The 20,835-nt window shown below is 36.0% G+C and overlaps 1 protein-coding gene across 1 annotated transcript in view; it reads right to left on the minus strand.

Moving 5' to 3' along the window:
- LOC6650233 overlaps positions 1-15,272 on the minus strand; it is a 71,121-nt gene extending 55,849 nt beyond the window's left edge. The window contains exon 1 of the mRNA XM_002072817.4: positions 14,833-15,272. The gene's annotated coding sequence lies outside the window, so the exon portion shown is untranslated. The remainder of the gene's footprint in view (positions 1-14,832) is intronic.
- Positions 15,273-20,835: the final 5,563 nt, after the last annotated feature.

Below are 20,835 nucleotides of genomic sequence, written 5' to 3' on the forward strand. Positions count from 1 at the left end.
CCTCTAACTTCACGAGTGTACTGTATTGTTCTCTCCTTGATTTGTGATGCTTAAAATTTATTGTTTATTATATTCTTTTTTATATATGTTACGTTAATAAGTTGTTATGTACGAGTAATAAATGGAATTAAAAAAAAAAAAAAAAAAAAAAAAACCCACTGGCTTACATCTATGTGGCGTATGTCTTTACTTTTTGGTTGACAGCTTTTGGCCTCCATAACATCATCAGAAGGAGCAGACGACGCATCCTTGTAAATTTATAACCACTTGTTTTGTTGCTTATTTACATACATATTGACACAAAGCAAACGACAGTTAGTGGTGTGTGTGTGTGTGTGTGTACCATATACATACATATGCATTGGGGCATGACGAGCTTGAGGTCTGAAGAGTTCAACAACAGCCTCAGACTCAGCCTCAGCCACAGCCTCTGCTACGGCATCTTCACAAAACTAACAATGTGCCGCCAGTGTGGATGAGTAAAGAGAAACGACTCTGTGCCGAAGAGTGAGTGGGAGGCGAGAATAGAGAAAAGAGTGACACTTAGGCAACAAATACCATACAAACCCATTTCAAGGGCCTGTTAGAGGTGTCTGCGTTTTATCATATCATATGTTTGCAATGAATGTTCTCATGGAGCCCGAAACCGCGTACACTGCGCACTGTAACCTACTTAAAGCCAGAGCCACAAACGATACGCATCCATTTTAGTTAAATTTTGCCATTAATTTGACTTTGCCACATTTTTTTACGCCACTTTAAATTCAGAGGAATTCCATAGGGATAACTTGAGCTTATCTCACAGTTAACAGCTAAAAACTGTTGTCTTGGCTTTTTGCTCTCCACACTTGTCATTAATATCCACTTTGTGCCTGTTTTCCTTCTGCTCATGGAAATTGCGACCCGATATGCCCCATGTATCCATAAATTGTCACATAACGTACATTCACCCAGACAGGCACACCAACACACACACACACACACACACACACTCACGGTGTGTGCCCTAGGGTCTGCTTGTTCTTTTTTTTCTCTCGCTCTCTCTCTCTCTCTCTCTCTGTTTTCATTGTTGTCAGTGAGTGTAATAACTCAATTATGCGGTTGCTCTGGTTACATTGACAAATGTTTCTATTTCTTCTACTATTTTTCTTGAAAGTGTCTCATTTTCCCTGCGGGCCTAACCACGGGTCTGGTCATCAGCTAAACGAGCTCCGTGGAGCTTAAATAGCACATGTGCAAAAACTTTTGTCTATGCCAAGGATCGTTTCAGAGGTCCTAACTTGACTTAAGTTATGGAAGCAGTTCATATTGTTCAGGACCTATCTAATTAATTTAATTTCAATTTGTGCAGGAATATGCTTAACAATCACCTTGGCAATCTATTTTTATTCTCTTCTACCCTTTACCATTCCTATTCGTATATGGCATCGCATTTCATTGAGGGCTTAACTTCTGTCTCAGGCCTTTTGCTCTGATGCTCTAATTTCACTTTTATTTAAAATTTTTAAATTGCAAAATCATCATTACAAATTTGTCGTGTTAAATGCGGTGAACCCAACTGTCGCTGGCGGCATTTTGGGGTCGTTGATTGCGGTAAAGGTTTTTGGGTTTCCAGGATTTTGACTTGCCGAAAGATAAATAAGAAATGGAACGAGAAGGTGTAGAGAATGGAAAGGCTGCCCTGAAAGTGTGAAATTGAGTTCAGTATATGGCTTTGCTTTATTTGATATTTCTTGAATTAGTTCATTTGGTAAATTGTTTCTGACTCTGGGGAATTTAATTCAAATTAATTAAACCAACATAAATTATGTAAATTTCAAATAATGTGTTCAGAGATTTCAGTTTGTAGAACTCACTGTTAGGTATTTCTCCTGATTTTCATATAAGCTTTGTAAACACATACATACTATCCGGAATAAAAGCCACAAACACACGTTGATTACACGTTTATTTCCCTTTTTTGGGTTATTTTTTGCTATGTTAGCAGTTATCCATACAAATCTCTCTTTTACTGGGTGTAAGTGTGAGTGTTTGTGTTTATGTGACACATGTAACTGTAACGCTTGCAGCAGCAGCAGCAGAACGAATCGTATAAAAATGGGGCAAAAGAAGAGAAATGTTCAACATTCGCGCGCTTTGCCTTTATCTTTAGACTTGTTTTTATTTTTTGTTGCCTACATTTTGGCGACAAAAATCTCTTGCGCAACACGAGAATGGCGACAAACGCTACAGCTGTAAGAGAGAAAGGGAGAGCGATAGAACAAGTTTTCTTGTTGTTTATTACCGTTACAGCTGTTAGCCATGTGTGTGTGTGTGTGTGTGAGTGTGCGTGGGCGGGTTGTTTTTCTTTCTTTTAGCACAATTTTTGTTTGTGCAAAAATTAGACAGGAGAAAAAAAAATGAGATAAATAATATGAACTTGAAAATGTCTGCTCCACATTTTTTGTACTATAACTTTTTCTCATTGATGTTGCTTTTGTTTGCTGATTTCCTTTTGAGCAAAAAGCTTTTCTGTCTTATATGTTGTTATTATTGTTGTTGTTGTGTAAATGCCAATTGACATTAATGAGTTTTGTTTGGCCGCCTCGGCCCCTCAAGTCCCTTTCTCATATGTTTCTTGATTTTTTTTGGATAACCTTGGCTTAAATCACAAATATTTCGAAAGTTTTCCATCTTAGATTTTGAGGCTCATTAGACCATTTCAAAAAAAAAAAAAACAAATGTCTGGGTCTGCTCTTTTTGTTGTTGGTTGCATAACTTTTACTTTTCATTTCATAATGTTACACGTTTTATTTTTCTGCCGTTTTTCCTAGAACTCTACTCTCTGCGTTCTCTGTTCACTAACTTGATTGCCCAAGGGAAAATTTAATTTCCCTTGCTCTGCATTATTATTATTATTTTGCACGAATTTATGGAAATTTGTTCGTTCGTTTTTAGCGTCCCACACACACACACACACACACACAGACAGAATTTGTCCTGCCTCTTTTCATTCATCATTAAAATTCGGACCGAACAAAAAAAAAACACATAAACACAGGAAATATAAATTACACCAAAAATCTGCGCATAATGTCATAATTTTAACAACAACTCGGCTTATGCATATATATCCATATATATATATTCCATTTGTGTGTTGTTAAAGTAAAAAAAAATCCATTGAAAAGAAGAAAAGCTGCTGCTGCTGCCTGCTTTGAATGCTGATGTTGCTGATGGTAATGTCTTTTGGCTATAGTTTTTATATACAATATGATATATTCATGTAACGTACATACATACATGTATATAGAAACACACATACTGCCGGTGGATAAACACATTTCCTTGAATCTGAAGCTGGCTGGAGGGACTTTGGTTTATACTTTTGGCGATGTTAAAAGCAATTTACATATACCGCCGCTACTTAGCATTTTCGTTTTCATTCGCATTTCATTTGGTTTTGCGTTTAGTTTCTGAAGGGAAAATCTTTTGGTATTTATATTTTTTTTGTTGTTCATCTCAAGTTGGTGACGGCACTTAAATTGGGTAAAGGTAATAAAGAGCGAGAAAGAAAAATGATACGGCAAAGGCAAACACGGAAAGCCAACTCAAAGACAACCAATTTGTTATGCGAGAGTGTCACAGTAGGTCGATATATGTATGCATATATATATGAGGATATATGTATGTATAGACACATGTACCTACATTGGTTTGATAATAAATGATTTACGACTATTTGCTAAGCCATGAGACCATGTAAGCCAATTAAATTAATTGCATCAAGCCGCCCTGATATATAAAAATATAGCAAAAGCAATTTAAGGCATCGACTTTATGATACCCTGCAGCTATTAATAATTATAATCTGTTTATAATTAAGATGGAATGACAGATTTTTATATTTAAATCGATGTAGACAAAAAAATAAACTCTCTTGTTCCACAAGGAATGTGAATCTATTATGTGGTCGAAAACGCTTTTTCCTGCTCTAATACCTGATGGAAATCCAGTCATATTTGCTAAATTTGTATATAAGTATTTATGATGTAAATGTTTACTTTGCACAGCTAAAACATGAAGTGTTTATTTAGACAAAATAAGTTTTGTCAAACTGTCAATTTTATTCACATTTCAAAATATATAAAATATAACATCTGAAACAAAGTTATTTTGTATTCTTAAGCGGTTAACTATTTGTTTCATAGAGTTATCAGTAGCTTAACACTCGAATAAAGACAAGGAACTCCATCTTAAATCCTATGGCTTGGTACTTATTTTATTATTTCAACTTTTTACACTTGTGAATCCAATTTAAAATTCCATTTGCAGATCAGTTAGGATTTCCCTTTTGCAGTAGATAAACTTTTGAATAAAAACTTTATTTCTTTCCTAGTTTTATATTTTTATGGAATTACCTTCTCGTTAGTAAATTGTAGCTGGATAGCCATTTCTTGACAACTTAACCGACACGCTAACAAGCCACATATAACCACCAGTTACTGCATGACACACAAACGCACACACTCGAGCGTGTAAAAGCTGGCTCATTAGTTGGCCAAAAACTACAGGCCATAAGTGGTCGAGAGTCTGCAAAATTTATGCAACCAAATTTGGGCATATAAATTTGAGCAGCTGAGCCTATTAGTCCTTGGTCTGTGGAAATCTTTTTGGTTATTTTTTTCTTGTTGTTGGCCAACCATAAACATTTTCAATTTCATTTCAGTTGCCATTTGCGCTTCCCTCTCATTCTTTCTGGTTGTTTCTTACTCTTATACCACAGGAAAAAAATTTAATTATGCGCACACAGCAAATTTCTCTTTTTTTTTTTTTTTTGGTTTTGTTGTATTCACCAAGTTATGTGTTTCATTTCTTTTTGCTGGATGATTTTTATTGCATTTTTTGTGTGTTTTCTTTTTAGCTTTGCCTTAATGACTTTCTATGGCAAAAGGAAAGTCAACCCTTTCGCTTATACACCCTAACTAAGTCCTTTTTAATGCGCTTTGACCTTCAGTTTGGGGGGCTTTATTTTATGATATTGCATTGCCTCTCATTTTTTTTTTCTAGAGTTGAGGGTGGTGAAACTTCTTTCGAGTGGTAGGTGACATACAATTGGGTTAATTGAATTTCCAGTTGAGCTTCATAGAGCTTGGAGTCGACTTCTTGGCTTCTTGGCATAAGGCGGAGGGGAAGCAGTTAGCCGGCATCTCTTCAGGAAGTAAGCTCTGAGATACGACAATCTTGCTGTCAACTAATTTCATTTTCAGCGACTCTGACTTGGCGAGAAAGAGAGAGAGAGAGAGATCGAGAATGTGTGGCATATGCTTGACTTTTGGCATTCTTAAAAGAGGATTATGTGATGTATATACATACATATAAGGAAGGCGGTGGGAGAAAAGCTCAAAATTATATCCTCGGATTCATAAATGTCAGTTATATTTTAAATTAAAGTCTTGTTGTTGAACTGCTGATGCACAATTTGTGTTAACAAAAATTTCATAAATATAAGAATCTTGTTTTATTTTGAAATATGTATAAGCCAAAAATAATTCGTTTTAATTCAAGAATGCTAAAATTTGAATTTGCCAGTTATGTAATTACGGATAAGAAACGGAATCGGAATTGGTAATAGTTTCAAAAAATTGTGACAATGTGTTATAAATTAATTAATTTTGTTTTTTTTTATATATTAATTTTTATTTTATTTTAATGAGAAATTGAAACGCAATCGATACGAAAGTTATTTCAAAGTCTACGTTAATTTTTATTGGATAAACAAAGCATTAAGTTGAAATTTTTTAGGAATTTGTGTTTGGAATCCATGTAATTTTTCTTCTTTCCATTTATTCAAAAAGTTGGGTTACAAATGTTTTTCAACACAAAATGAGAAAATTTTGGTTCAGCCCATAAATGTGACATTTTTCTCACTTTGTGTAAAACTCGAGGAGGACCTCTTTGAGGAATTTGTTTTCCTGTGGCAGCTGTCAAATTTTCGTTTTCATTCTAATTGAAATACAGCCAAACTATGCATGAAACTTGCTGAGTAAAGTTTTGCTGTGGCAAGTGGCAAGTGGCAGTGGCAAATGTAATTCGAAACTGCTGGCCAAATGTGCCTATGTGTGGATGGAAAATGTATGCCAGGTTGTGTGTGGACGTGTGTGTTTTGTAATTGTTTTTGGCACTTGTAAGCGCATTAGACAGAGACAGACACACTGAATGTGTGCGGAATGTGTGTAAATTAAGAGTAATGGAAAACTTTGACTGCAAGTCGGTCTCTGTCGGTCCTTGTTGACTCATTTACATGCGAAAAATGAAACGCGCAAGAGTTTTTAATGAAAGTCGGCAGCAGCAGAAGCAGCAGATAAATTTGCCGGCTTTGTTGGCTGTTAGTTGGCTTAATGTGTAAACCATAATGCCAGTGAATGAGTTTTAATGAATTAATTTGACTGCGACACTGACAAATTGCAGAGCGATAAGATATACAATATATATAAAACATGTGCATATCCTGGCACAGTCGGCAGTGGCAGCAGATTGCGGCCAGGCCCAAACCCACAATCTCACCAGTGTTTTCTCTGGCTGCCTTAATGAATTTCGTTCTCTTTGCTATTTGGCTTTCTCCTGGTTTGCCTTTTAGTGTTTTTTTTCTACCATTTTTGGGGCAAATCTGCACGCAATCCTGATGGCAGGCAGCCAAGTGGAAGATGGCAGTGGCATGAAGTCCAAAGAAGATGATGATGAAGATATGATGAAGAGATGACGGTTACACACGAACTACAGCAAGAGTAATAGGAAGAAACCAACCGCATTTTAAGATTACAAAGTGTGTGACAAGTTTATGACTTTTTGGCGGCACTTTGGCTTAGCTTAGCGCCGTCTACCAGGCCCGAAAGAACTGTCGCCTCATTAATATTTTCCTCTCTATGCGTCTGTCTTTCTCTATGCCTTTACTCCACTATTTTTCCTACGTTTTTGATGGTTCTTAGAGAGTTCACTGAACTCGTTTGCATGACTTTTAATAATTACATTAAAACAAACGGCCTGGAAAACCCACAAGAATTCGATAGACAAATTGTCAAGACGCCTCTTCAATTGGTTTCATTGCTACCTAACCTAGGCATTTAAGATTCTTAAAGTAAATTTCAATTGGAATCTCAAAGATATTTTTTAACTTATGCTACGAATCGGAATGCCTTGTCTAAATTCCAAGAAAAAACTTTTGTATCTTATCCCAATGCAATTTGCCTTTAACGAAATTAACTTTGAAAGAAAGTTTTCAAAAACTTTTTGGCAGTGGGGTAAGCAGAGAGACAGGCAGAGAGTGCTAAGAGGGTTAATGGAAGTTGCCTAATGACAATTGGTTTTCAATTTCAAAAGCCAATAAATAACTTAATTTCAATGCCACAAAGAATTGCTAAGTAGATTTCATCACAAGCAGCAATAATTTAATGAGCAATGATTATGATAATGGCCACAAATTGGCCAGGAGATCTCAGAATGTAGGACAGAGATGGGCAAGCAAAGGCAATGGCAATTACCAAGCATTTAGCAAAATTGGCAAGGAGGCCGATGGTCCATGTAGCAAATTAATGGACTCGAATCTGTGATTTATGCAGTCAACGCAGGTGGCCAAGAAGGCACACAGACTAATTGCATGCCAGAGAAGAGATGGAGGGGAAGGTGCTGCAAAAAGACGGCAAGGTCGAACAGCAACTAGATAGGTAGCTTATTTGGTGGTGGTCAGCAATTTGGCCAGGTCTTAATGAAAAGTGGACGAAGGCACCAGACATTAGGCAGCATTAAATGAAGGCTAATTAGCGCGTAAACGAAAAGGGATTTAACGCAAATTAACATGGGCAAATAAATGCTTTTAATTAAAAACTTTTTAACAAATCAAAAATTTGCAATGCTTAGCATTTAGTCAACAACAACACCAACAACAAAGGGCAAACAATATAATTTCCCAAAAGTCAAAGTCAGATCCAAAGTCATAGGCAAAATCAAGAAAGTCAGATGAAAATGCCATTTTCCAACAATTACGCCATAAACAAACAGCCTGGGACTAGGATGAAAAGGACTAAACAACAAAAAACTCTGAACCTAAAATAAAGAGAAAAGAGACGGGGAGGAAAAATAGAGAAGACCAGGGGCAAAAACGCAAATGAAGGAAATTGGGAAAAGTCTTTAAAAGAATAACCTTACAAAAGTCAGTTCTGTTGATGCCTGCCGCCTTCTTATGCTTTTTCCTTTTTGCTTTTCATTTGCTTTTGGAGATTTGTGTGTGTGTGTGTGTGTGTGTGCGCGTTGAGAAGGATGACAGGGAAAAGCCCAAAAGAAAACGAACCCCGAAAGGGTTAAATGTGTGATATTTGGCCTAGGCGCACACACGCATACACACAGGAGTCAAAATGGAATTCGTTAGTTGAATTGGGTTATGTAAACCATAAAAAGCGGCAAACTTGCCCCAAATATTAAAGTAGCCTCTTGAAGCTGTTAATGGAAAGAAATTTACACAAAAGCACACAAGAAAGGAAAATCCAAAGAGCAATTAATTAATTTAATATATTTAAATCTCATTTATGTAAGAATATTAAAGATTTGTTCAACATAATATACACATTTTTCCGGAATGGGACGCATCATTTAAATTCATTACTGCATAAATAATTCCGAGTAAAAAAACAACATCGTAACACTCCCTTTCTCTCTCTTCTCAATATTTCTACTTCCCTTTTACCACCAATTCTATCGAAAAACGGGGACAATTTCGCAGCTCTACCTCTCTCAGCCACATCACCACTAAGCTATGGAGAAAGATAGATTACACTCAATTGTCAGTAAAAACGCGATCCTTGAACGTTAAAGGTGTTTGGCGAGAGACCGATTATCTTACTCTTAGCTGTCGCTGGGCATACTAAAGGAACAGCAGATGAGATATCGGCAACGTCTTGACCTACTGTGGCCTTCTATCAATTGCTCTTGTTGGGGTAAATGGGTAAGTATTTACTTACTTTATTCTTCTTATTTAAAAAGTTTATGGTTTATAATATTGACATTATTATTGTACTTTTAATTTTTTGTAATTTATCGTCCCCAATTTTATTGGCTCTCTTTTTTCTTTCCAGATTTTATTTGCTGGAGTAGGTGGATATTTTGGGTAACATACTCATCTTAAAATTTGTAGTATTTTAAATTTTTGTGAGAACTGCAAGTGAACAAAGGGGACCTCAATTATGGTAACATCCAAAAGAGCTCATCAATTAAATAAACTTAATGCCTTCATGACAAGAGTATCATTTTAATTATGCAGAGATTTAATGGGAAATCCATTTAACTTATCACTTAATGCTTTTTCAATGCAGAACCAATAATCCAAAAGCCACACATTTTGTGCAATTGTTCTGCACATTACGTATACGCCACCGGCATTTCAGCATAATTACAGCCCTTACGACCGCAGGCGTAATACACACTCAAATGGAGGTGTGCGTTGTTGTTTGTGTGTGTGTATGTCCACTTTCCAATTTGATCACAAATTAAGGGCATTTACATATGTATGCCAAATATTAAATCATATTTTGGGTCAATTCAAACTTTGGTTTATGCACTAAATTTGTCTCTGCTTCGAATTTAATTTGCGTAAAGGGAAAATTTATGCATTTGCTGGGCACTCTGCAAATAAATATAAATGGCATAATTTATCACAAATTTACAATAAATTGCAGCACAAATTGTCTATATGATGATAATCATAGTTGATGTTGTGTTTTTGCAATTGCATTTGCTTTGTTATTGTAATAAGTTGAATTTAAATCACAAAAACACAAAAAAAAAAACAAGATAAATAAGCCAAGCTGTTTTGTGGGCAAAGCAAGAGAACGAAATGAACATGGAGTCGAATGCGTGGGAAAGGACGGGAATCGAAATAAATTTAAGTTTTCTTGGGTTTTGTTTTGTTCATTTCTTGCGGCTAGCCTCGGCTTGTTTTTTCAGTTCTCTTTTATTTGTTTTTTGCCTGTCTGTTATGGTTAATGATTCTTTTTCTAGCTGCAAAAGTTAAAATATTTGAAGCAGATTTTTGCCAGTAGAAATAGAATAGAGAAAGTCATGCTTAAGTTATCTCAGCTGTCTGCATAAAGCAAACAAACATTTGCCCTATGATCTGGATTTTTGGCTATCAGATGATTCCCTTGTTAAAATAGTTATGTGCCATAATGTAGAAATAGTCATATAATATCTGTTTAAGTGTTTTAAGCTATTAAATTGAACGTTATATCTTAGAAAGGTTTTGCATAGCTTAGCTTCAAAAAATTTTAACCAAAATCTGATAAGGCAAAGAGCATTTTTAAGTGTATGGATACTTGCAATGTAGATAAAGCTAACCTCAAGTTGCCAGTTTTTTTGTTTTGCTCTTCTTTGCTGTTTACAGCGACATTTTATTTTGCGAAAATTTTGCTTTGCTTCCTTCCGTTCCACTTTTCGCCGTCTGCTCTATCATCTGCTCCGACTGCCGCCACATTTCGTTGCAGTTGCAGTAGCGTCTGTTGACTGTTTACGCATTCACCACCCACCCAACCCGCTAACATCATACACAGTCGATCCCCTTTGTGCCCTCAATCACCCTGCTCAACTATTCATGTGTATGCGTTTTCTTTGCCCCCGTTTTGTTGTTGTTCTTATTCAATTCCATTCAGTTTTCCTTAATATGGCTTTAACGTAGATTGCAATTGATGTGTGTGTGTATGGTGTGATAATGTGTGTGTATGTGTGTCTGAAGTAAACAAAGTGCAAGGCATTCAATTAGATGCAGTTGACTGTCGAATATGAATTGGATATATAGGTCAACAAAAAAAAAGAAGAACAAAAATGGATAAAAACAATTTTTGCTTTTTACTTGCAAAAATATATTTTCTTTTTTTTTCACACTGCACTTTAATTCCCATATTTTTTATGCAACATTTTAGGGACCACAAGCAAAAAGTAGACCAGATCATGGAATCAAGGATTCGGAGCTCACATCTCTTGTTATGATTATTAGGCAGACATTGTGATATCAAAGATGCTGAGAGACTGAAAATCGCCAGCATGGCCTATAAGTTTTTGCAAATTGGTTTATTTTTAAGAGTGACATTGGATCAACGAAAGTTAGCATATTATATAACACTTAAAATTTTACTCTGCCCAAGTGCTTCACATTTTTTTTAAATGTATTTCTCTATTTTAATGCTCAATGACCACAAATTGCTATTCGTTGTGAATGTCTCTTCATGTATTTAATATCTCTTGTGTTATTTTTTATTGTTTATCATTTGATAAATTATTCCCGATTCGTTAGTTTTAAGTATTACATTTAAGTGCTTTAAGTGCATTTAGTTACACACACACACACACTTAAAATAAACAAGAAAAAATTTTAGGATTATCTCTATGAATATAAAATAAAAATCTATATTTAAAAAATTTAATCCCACCATTTACATATATTTGGTTTTTTCCTTTTTGACCATAAATAAACTGTCAAATAAACATTGAATATTATGATGTTTTACGTCTCCCCCTCCCCTCTTTCTGATATACTCACGGAGCATGGAAAATACCGCATGCCCCATTTATACACAGATAAATATTTAAGCAACACACAAAACGAAGGCATACAAAATTAAAAACAATTTTAACAAAAACCTCACGCATATTGCAAGCTTTTGGTTTCATTTTGTTTTTGTTCATTTTATTTTAAAAGGTTTGGGTTAAAAGTCCCAAAGAAATAATTAAGAAAATTCTTGCCAAAGGAGAGCAGAAAATATTGTGGCTGAAAAAAAGGAAAATAAGCATCATAAATTAACATAATTTTTGTGCGGAAATCTGCTTAGGTCAAATGAAAAGCAAGTCAAGCTGAATAAGAATAAAAAGAAAAGAAACTAAAAGAGAGGTGCCACGCCCACCATTTCATATCATTAGCATTCCAAGGGTTTTTGATTTGAGCAACGAGTTTTTTTTCAGATTGCCAAAGGATGGGATTCATTTTTGGGATTTGGGTTTAACAATTTGAAAAAAGAGCTCTGAAGGTTTTTAGAGTTAGATTCAACGAAGTTATAATGCTTTATTTTGTGTCCATTTTGATAAACTAACCCGTTATACTAATTGAGACTTCTTTATTCTTTATCAATGGAATTATTGAATGCATCTGCCCCAAGTGAACAGAACACGCTCATTTGTATATAATAATAGTTTTTATATCCTAGAAAGTCATTTATCATTTAGAATTTGTATCCCCTTTCATTTCAATCTATTGAAGTGTTATCTCAGTCAATTTCACAATGATACTTGTACTTGTGTAGCATACTTTTTAGGGCGAATTCCTTTAAAGAGTATTTTAATTCTCGTCTTATGGTTGTGGTACAATTGATTACTATTTTTATACCATTGCAACAAGGGTATATTAATGGTCAGAAGTGTGCAACGCGTAAAAGGAAGCATCTCCGACCATATAAAGAATATATATCTTGATCAGCACGACGAGACGAGTTCATATAGCCATGTTTGTCCGTCCTTCCGTATGTCCACATGCAACAAACAACAAACTGCTCCTACACCATAAGAGCTACAGAGTTAAATTGCATGTAGGCTTATGTATACTGCACATTTTGTATATCTCGGATTCAGCCGGATCGGATCACTATATCATATACCTCCCATACAAACGGCAAAGTCACAAAAACTTTTCTCAATAGCTTCGTTATTTTCTGAGCTATTGACTATATCATATAGCTCCCATCGAAAACAGTGACTTTTCTTAATAATCTTATTACTTTTAACGAGAATGTCATAAAAACATAGCTATTAATGACTGTGCTAAATTTAATCAAGATCGGGTGACTATACCATATAGCTCCCATAGATACGATCGACGGTGGAAAACAGTGACTTTTGTCACTTTCTTCGTTATTTCCTATGCTAAGATTGTAAGCCGTTCTTTCGTAAACATTGGACTTATTAGGTAAAACGGTTTCCAGTTTAAGGCCATATGTACGGAAAGAGTAACAAAAAACTTGCAAGGGTATACAAACTTTGACGCGGTCTAAGTTAGTCCCGGCCCTCTGGTTTATTATTTGGTTGAGTTTTAAAAGCACTTTACCTTTTTTTTCATCCTTATTTTTTCCTGTTAGGTGGATGCTATTTTGAAAAAGGGGTCATCAGAACTGTACCCAAAACATTTATGCGATGCTGTGAGAATTGAGATATTCCTTAATTGGGGTAACCCCTCTTGAATGCTTTGAATGAGCATAATAGACTGACATAAATTTACTTAACACTCGCAAACAATGCACCCATCCACATATACCGACACGTTTGTATATACATATATGTATATGTATATGTATATGTATATGTATATTGGCAGATGGTCCATTGTTTTGCATGTATCCCATGACACATTTGATTAACATTTTCTGTGAAAAGCCTTGGAAATACATTCAGATATACAGAGTAAGAACAAAAGCTGAATTGTAAAAGAAAGTAAACAATGAGGCATTGATTGTTTGCTCATTTTGTGTCTAATGACATGAGAAAGTCTGCCATTTCTCATATGTTCGGTATAATGGAAACCACGTCAAGCATATGTCCTTTAACATGAAACACAAGTAAAACTCTCTGTGCGGAAGTTGTAAGAGGTCGTAGAAAATAACAAAATGTTTTACTTGACTTTTTGACAGGTTCCTCTAAAGGAATTTGCCTTCGAAAGTGGCAAAAAACGAGAGGAGAAAACAAAAAGAAACCCCGAAAATGGTTTAGCCACCCAAAAAACTTTGTCGCTGTTGCATGTTGATAGGCTCTCTTGCTCTTTCGTTTTAACTCTGCTGCTGCGTGCGAATGTCTGTGCGCTTGTAGATTTATGCCTTGTATGTGACAAACTGCAAAGTTTGGAATAGATACGACAAACAGCCAAAAAGTTTAGTTGTGCGCATTCGCCTTGTGCCCGTAGAGGATTTCGACTAGAGAATTAAATAGTTTAAGTTTTTGGGTTTGACAGTTTCGTTAGCTTTAAGAGTTCGTAGCTAGAAATGAATTGAAATGGCTTAAGTTTCGCTCGAAAATCGAGTATTTATGGTAATTTAGCTATTGGCTTCTACAAGTATACTTACTAAACTAAACTTGTATGTGACAAACTAAAGTCATTGCTGTCATTCGACATTGAAACTTAGTAGAGTTTGTCAGACCATTTGAAGGCTAGTTATTTTCTTTCAATCACTTGTCCACTGAGTCTCACTATTAGAGTCCTTTTCTCATTCATTATTAACTGCCAAGTGGCATGCAAATTGTTTGTCTGTCATATACAAACACATTCACACAGCCACAGATTGAGTACGGAGAGTGAAACGAGAAAGGAGAAGACAGTAAAAAGTATTCTATTAACCTTTCCACTTAGTTTGTCACATTTTTCACACAATGCTCTTGTATACGTTTTGCCTGCTTGTTGTTGCCACACTCAGCTTTTAGCTGAGCTTCTCATGGGGTTGTCACATTTGTTGTTTGTTAAAAAATTTGTCTCTGTACGACTTTTGTGTGACTTTGTCGCTTCATTTGGCGCATGTCTCCCTTTTTCTGTTGGTGTTTTTATTCTTTATTCTTTCCTTTCATTTTATTTCAATATCAATTTGTTCGCCTTATCAGTTGATGAGGGAGTTTATTTGGATAAAAAGTAAGTGATTTACGTCACCAAATCTTCAATATGTTGCAAAAATTGTCAGTTTAAAAAGGCAATGTGAGAGACACAGAGAGAGAAATCGCTTTGGACAACAGGGCGTATGAGTAACACATGTTGTGTATAAATTCGTATAGCCTACTTACCGGGGCACTGCTTGATGTTGCCATCAGGCCAGACACGCACATACAGACAAATGCCAATGGGACGCACGGAGAGTGAGAAAACCGCCTGTCTAATGCTGCTGCTGTGTGGCCAGTAAGCCGATTTGACGTCTGTCGATTTGTCTGGCCTCTAAGATTGAGCCTACTTGAGGTCCTTTGGTCTGTCTGCAACACGCGCACACTTTACGTTACGTCCACACGCACATACATAGGACAGAGATAAAGTAAGAGTGAGGGGAGTGACAGACGACTCACAACACACTCTTCGGCAGCAGGAAATCCTTTCGGCCTAAGGCAATTAAATCGCTTCGACCATTTGACTTTGACTTGTATTTAGGCTTTGGTAACTGTAGAAACAAGCAAGGAGCCCCTACCGAGTTCTCCTTCTCATCATCACGATCATCATCATGAAATTATCTTAAATTTCATGCCTGCACGTAAACGAGAAAAATGAAAAATCGACCCACACGAAACATTTTTAAAAGCTCACAAATATTCGGCAATTAAGCTGAGCCCAAGTGTGAGGCCTAAGCCCTGAGGGCTGGGTCAGGCCCCCAAAGGCTGAAGTTGTCGATGTGATGTTGATGTGGCTGCTTGTTGGCGGTAATTTGGTATGCTTTACGCGTAATGTAAGCAGGCGTCAGTTGGCTGACTTGTGTCTTCTTTTAATGGCGGCCATGGCGACGCTTGTTGCGGTCGACATGTGGTTGTTGTTTATATAGAAGTAAGCAATACTTTTATCCTAGGTGCGGGAGGTAGGTGCTCAAATTGATCTGCCCACAATGACAGTATGTGTGCGTGTGAAGCTCCTGAAAACTTGAATACTTTTGTGTTTTTCTCTTTTAAAACTGTTTTTTTTTTTACTAAATTTATCTTCTATTTTAAAAAGTGATAGCTTTTACAGGAAAAATCAATTGAATTAATTTTATAATGTTTAGGAATTTAAACAAAATCTTTTGAAACGAGTTTAAATTTGGGAATTTCAAATTGAATTAAAGAAAAGTTCTGTTTATTTAAACTATTTTTTTGTTTGTTTTTTCGTAAAGAAATTAAATTGTAACTGATGAACATATATTAAACAACCAAAACTATTATTGCTCTATAAACCTAGGCAATTATCAGTGTTTGTATTTTTATCTTCTGATGGGAGACAGTTTTAAATCAACTTGAAGAGCTTAAATTCAGTAAATGTTTCACATATATTTCTCAGCGCTAATCAGTTCGTTTTTACTCAATGGCAAACAAAATAAGTATGTATGTGTGTTTTTACTTATGTAGGCAGGCTCATTAACACAGAAACGAAGCGAAAGTGAATGGTAATGGGGAAATTCTATTGATATGCATGGCACGCCTGGCCTTCTTTAGACCACACAATCCAAATTCGTATCCCCAGCCACAGCCACATTCACATCCATATCGACAGCGACATCACACCAAAAAAAACCCGCTGCCGACGCTGCTTGAGTTCATTCATAAAAATCTTACGCTTGCACGCACGCCAAGTCTGCAAAATGTTAAAGCCTTAAACACACTAGGAACGGCACATACACTTACACACACCCACACGAATAAGCCGACGGTATTAAATACTTGGTCCACTCTTGCACAATTCGGCTAGGCATTAACTAGATAGCAGAAATCGAATTCGAAAGCGCGCACGATTTTTTGGAGACCAATATTTGTTGGATGAGCAGTTGTTGTAGGGACATCATCTACCATCTGGGAGAAAACAAGCAACCTAACGCTTCGGTATTTGCACGGAAACTGAAAATGAAATTGAAACGAACTTGACTTGAGTCGCAGCAGCCGTTACCGCTACCATTGTCGTTGCCGTTCTGTTATCCTTCGCTTTCGCCTTTGTCGGCAACGAAAGTGAAATGTAACGCATACGCAGCGTTGACCCGCTTCAAAGCGAGCTTTCCGAGAGAGTCAAAGAGAGTGTGTTTTACAAACGGCGAGCAAGAGAGAGATGGCCAAAAATGAGCTCGTTGAACAGCTGATTTTTGTTATTGCTCCATTTCACCAATTTTGCCGGGCGGCTTTTACTCTTCCTCTCCTTGTCTCCTAGCCCTTGTAGTAGTTGTTTATGCAAAGTTTTGACATAGCGGATTATTAAGTAATTGATTGCTTTACAACTAAGTTAACAGAGCCGCCGATTATTTTTTTCACGGTCATGCTTAGACATACCAAATGAATTGCCATTTTGCAAGGTAACATCTAAAATAAATAAAAATCTCAACTTTTGAACCTAAACTAAACCTCGGATTTTCTATTTACTCTCCATAGAGTTCGGCACTGCATAGGCTGTGTTGAAAGCTTTCAAGTCCACACGTGCATAGAGTTCTTCCACCGCAAATCAATTTATGAATGAATTCTTTCCTACCGTTCTGTGTTTCCGTTTTCCCCTGCGGTTCTGTGCCTTGTAGCTACCATTATGTTTATAATTTGATTGCCATTGTCATCAAGAGTTTGCTTGAATTTTTTCTTTTCACATTTCATTGGCCTGCCGTGCCATTATAAAAGGACTCCCATTATGCGGCTTCCCTCGTGCAGTTAATAGGAATTTAATTATGAAAAGTTCACAGGGTTTCCTTCAATCTATTGAACAAAGGTATAGACAGTATTTACTTTTACATGACTGGCAAATTAACAAGACAACACCGAAAAACAGTTAACGTGCTGTGGGCCATCGAGTCATTAATAATTACTTGGGAATTCCAAAAAAAAAGACAAAACATCGTTGGAATAAGCCGATAGCAAAAGCATAACATTTCTTATATTTCTAGTTTTCTTTGTGGCTTAAGTTGACCTTCTTATGGCCTTGTTACTGTTCAATAAATTATTTGCATAATAATTTTTGATTATTGTGTAGCTTAAGCTTTTTATGGTTAATTTGAATATGCTTAACTTTGTGCGAGACTTTTAAAAGTTACTAGGCCAGTTACAATCCAAATCGAACTTTATTGAGCTTTTCTACAATTTGAGCTTTCTGGGTGTTTTATCCGAGTAAGTTCATTTAGGGTTCAACTATGACAAAAAAGCACGAAAATAACAGGAATTTATTTATGCATGTTCCATAGACAGGGAACAATCTAAATAAAAAAAAAAAGTACTGGCCACAGTTCACGAAGGTTAAATCCATTTTACTATTCGCGCAATCAAAATATTACTTCAACTTATCTTTCTAATAGCCTAATTTAAAACTTAGTTCAATTAAACTTTATTCCATCCCTACCTCAACTTAATATCTTTGTTACCTCTTGCTACCTCAACCTGAAGTTAGTTTTAAGCCAACCTTTGTCCAGGCATACCACAATTTTTGTTTCAGTCTCAAGCTTGTGGCATATAAAAAATTTGAAAACCTCACTTTCATTTATCCATACTTAAACTCCTGATCCTTGACATATTCCTTTTTATGCCTTTTAATTTGCTTTCCTCTTCTATTTTCCGGCAAATATTTTATTGCTTAACTTTTTTTTTTACCACGAATCCTTTGAAAAGCCAACTGACCCTTTGGCTGGACCTCAGCTATGCCCAAAAAGTTTACACAGGTCAAAGAAAATATTTTTTGTTAGCTAAAACCCCAGTGCCTGACAAACAACAATGTGACAACTTCTTGTGGATGCGTGTGTTTTGTGTGTGTTTTTGTATGATGTGGAGTGTGGGGCGTGGTTAATGCCGCCCACATTTTGTGTTTGTCAAAGCAGTGAAAGTGAAGAAATTTAATTTCTGTATGAGGGCAAAAGCAATGAGGAAAGCCCATTAAAAGCCGCAAGCCGCACGCCGCAAACTTTTCAGCTCATTCGACAAAAGGTAAGAAAAATTGTATGAAAATCGCTTTAATTTTGCAGCTGCGGCTAACCAAAAGTGCTTAACCAAAACGCCTGAAACAAAGCAACCAGAAAAAACCAGGGCAAAAAAGGGAAAAGAGCCAACGAGGAAAAGACAAAGTCGTCGAAGTTGAAAAGGAAAGAAAATAAAGCAAATGGCAACCATCTGCTTGATTACATTTCATTCCAATTTTCTCAATGACTTCAATCAGGTTCGGGGCACTGAAAATGTGTTCTTTTTTCAGTCTTTTCAGGTGTTTTCTAACACAATTCGCTTAAATAAATTGAAATCTGTTTACGGCGGATTGTTTGTATGTTTGTGGCAACAACACGAAAAGGCGGCGAACTAATTAAATTGGCAAGCCATTTGCCTGCCGCAGAGCACAAAAAAAAAACAGAATAAAACTTGGCCAGCAACTTGCTTTCAGTTCAGTTTTGTTTCAACACCTGTCCACATGCTTACACTTCCTGGCTAACAAAAGATACAGGCACACACACACCCACACCCACAGGATACCAACAAAAGTTCCACCTCTTATCCTCCAGCCAAAACTTTTTCTCACCTCCATCCCATCTCTTCTTACTCGTTTGCATGCCAGGCACATAACTCATTTCGAGTTTCCTTTAAAAACTTAACATGTCAGAGAGCTTTGATAGTGGCCAAATCAGATATTGGATATAAAAATATAATAACGTTTCCCTTCAGCTTTAATGTGCAGAAGGAAAAAAATACAAAATTACATTTATTTCACCTTGACCAGTTTATTTACCCGTCTCGGACTTTATTATTGGCAAACTTTTATTCTTTTTTAAATGACTTTCACATTGCCCACAATAAATTTATGAATATTTTGAGAGTTTATCCCAACAGAATGAAGGTGATGATGATGATGAATATTCCAATTGTAATGGCCAAAGTTTGAGGTTTTCAATTAACGCTACCATTTTAAGTTAATAAATTCAAACAAAATTAATCTCTTTGCCTAATACTTTCAACAAAAAAGGGTATGCTGATTATAGAGAAACTTGAATTAAATAAACAAAAGAAAATAATAATTTAGCTTGATTAAGCAGGTAATTTTATATTAACTTCCTTTGTTATGCTTGAACGTTTTAAAAACTTCACATCTTGGATTTTCGATTAAAGTATTCGATTTAAACATAAGATTGATTAAAACTATTAAGAAAACGATTAACAGCCTACAAACCGATCAAGACAACGACAAAGTTGTTATTTTAATGGTTGTCTAATTAATTTTTTCAAACAAAGTCTAAAATAATCCTAGAGTAACATTGTTTCGATGCTGTTTGCACCTATAAATAAAATGAACTCTTACATTGGAATATAAAGTGTGACATGTTGGTGGACATCATCAACTCGTTGCTTTTTTATGGCCACCATTAAAGCTATATTAAAATCAGCATTGTGGAATTTTTACGACCACTTTTTCCCTACCGCTAAACCCAGTCCACTTACCTCACTTTACTATTTGTCCGTCTCTTGCTTGGTCATTCATTATTAGGCTTAATAATAATTGTTTGGTCCAATGGCATTGTTGACATTTAATTTGCACTCACTCGACTAGACGGTGGTCAGCAGCAGCATTTAATGTTTGTGTGGATGTGTTTTTGTGTGTCGGGAGTGCTGTAATAGAGTGTCGGCCTATGTCCTTATGCGTAATTGCGTATACGCCATGTCGTGCAAGGCGATAAAAAGGGGTGAACGTGAACAAATTTTCCTTTGTTCATACTCGCTATTTGCTCATTTTTTCCATGTTGTCAAATTTGTGCACGTCCCACACGCCTCAATAATTTACTACCTCCAACAGCTGCAACTGTACAAGACATAAAAGTAAAAGCCAACAAAGTGAAGAGCACGCTTAGAGAGAAGGCAAGGAATTTCTTTTATTTTCTATTTGTGTTTAAAACTGTCTTTAAGAAAAGCTAATATATGCTGACGAGTTGTGTAAATACTTTTCTTTCGTTCACGTTCAGTTTTGTTGATGTTTGGCGATTGTTAAGAAAAATAAAACAAAAAATTGAGTAAAATATTTTTCTTAAAGTCAAACAACAACTTGTTGCCACCTACTAAAAGTATCTACTTTGATTTATGATGGAAATGGTAATTTTCACATAAAGTTTGACATAGGCCGCC

The sequence above is a fragment of the Drosophila willistoni genome, chromosome 3R (genome assembly GCF_018902025.1).
Source record: "Drosophila willistoni isolate 14030-0811.24 chromosome 3R, UCI_dwil_1.1, whole genome shotgun sequence".
Taxonomy (NCBI): Eukaryota; Metazoa; Arthropoda; class Insecta; order Diptera; family Drosophilidae; genus Drosophila; species Drosophila willistoni.